Genomic DNA, 1,507 nt, shown 5'->3' with positions numbered 1-1,507 from the left:
CCCCCACCCCGCGCGCGTCCGGAGAGCGGCCCCGGGGCTCGACGCGCCCGAATCTCGCAGGAATTGAAAGAGGAAATCCCCCTGACCGCGGCCCCCCTGTCTGCACGGCCCCCTCTCGGTCCGCGCGCACCACCGGTAAAGCGGGGCGCGGGGAGGGGCGGGTAAGCCGCGGACCGCGAACGGATTGCCTCTTAAGGACGTGATCGAGTCGCCAGAGCTTGACGACACCGGCAAAAATGTAGAAGGGTGACTTCCCCTTCGCAATTATTCAATTACCTAAACCAAGAGACTAGGTCTAGTCTCTTGCCCAAACACACTGTGTCAAATATGAATACCCTCGCGGCCTTCTCAACATTGTTTCTGGTGGTCTGCATGTTTCGGGTTGTTAAAAACAATACTATTCCACGAGAGAGATGCAAACGAACGCGGACGGACGAAAAGGATAGAAGAACGGAGAGAGCGAGAGAGGGGGTTGGGGAATAAAAGCAGAGAGGGGGAAAGGAAAGTTTTGATTTGATTTATTGCCACACTACACATCTGGGTCGGTGGCTCAGGAAAATAAGTAATGCGACGGAGTTTGTTCAACGCGTAAGTTTAGTCCTGCGCGTCCCCTCTTGCCTCCCTATGTTCTTTCTTTCTCCCTTCTTCTTTGTGTACATATTTCTCCAGGTATGATTGTGTCAAGGGTGGGGGAGGAGATGAAAGGGAAGTAGGGAGGGGGCACAAGCACTGCAGCAGCCAAACCCCCACCCGGAACGTGCACTACTGCCGGACCCCACGGGGCCCACCACTCAGGGCTCATTTGCCTAACGACCTGTTTTTAGGCGGCGGGCGGCGCTCAGCCTGCGGCAGCTGCAGGGACACATTGCCGTCGAAGTCCCGCGTGTGGTCGACCACGTCTTCGACGGCGGCACCCAGAAGCACCGCGCCCACCGGGCCAGGGAAGCGGTGGTGGTGGTGTCGGCTCCGTCGGGCCCCTCTCACTCTGAGCCTGTCGTGAGGAGCGTGTAGGAAGGCAGGAAGTAGGATACCAGTTTCTACGAACCTGAGCTCCATTTCTTGGGAGGATGCCGTACCGTGAGAGGGACCTCCTGGGTACCCATGCGCGCACGCTGACAGAAAGAGCCCCGCCGGAGCGACAGCCGTAGATTCATTTCTTCCGCTCCAACAGAGCAAATATTTCCACAGCTAGAACCCCGTGAGACTGTCTGACCTGCTCCCCACCCGCTCGGTCGCTCTCCCGCCCCGAGCACTGACACTACCTGTTGAGCTATTGGTCTTACTGGCGGCGCACCTGGTTTCCGGTGGTGATCGGTTCGGGCCTGGGTGGATTATTAATCTTTCACAACACTGTTCCATTGGGTCTGGTCGGAGACGTTCGGAGAATTAAAATGCACACTTCCGAAGTGGGTAGTAATAATAAACACTCGAATTCCAACTAGTTATCTCTTGTTTAACGGCATCACCTCTCTGTAATTTAAAAAATTGCGCATTTTCTTCTCTCGTG

This window comes from Frankliniella occidentalis, unplaced genomic scaffold (genome assembly GCF_000697945.3).
Source record: "Frankliniella occidentalis isolate FOCC.00 unplaced genomic scaffold, Focc_3.1 Scaffold1031, whole genome shotgun sequence".
NCBI lineage: Eukaryota > Metazoa > Arthropoda > Insecta > Thysanoptera > Thripidae > Frankliniella > Frankliniella occidentalis.
This window is presented reverse-complemented; position numbering follows the sequence as displayed.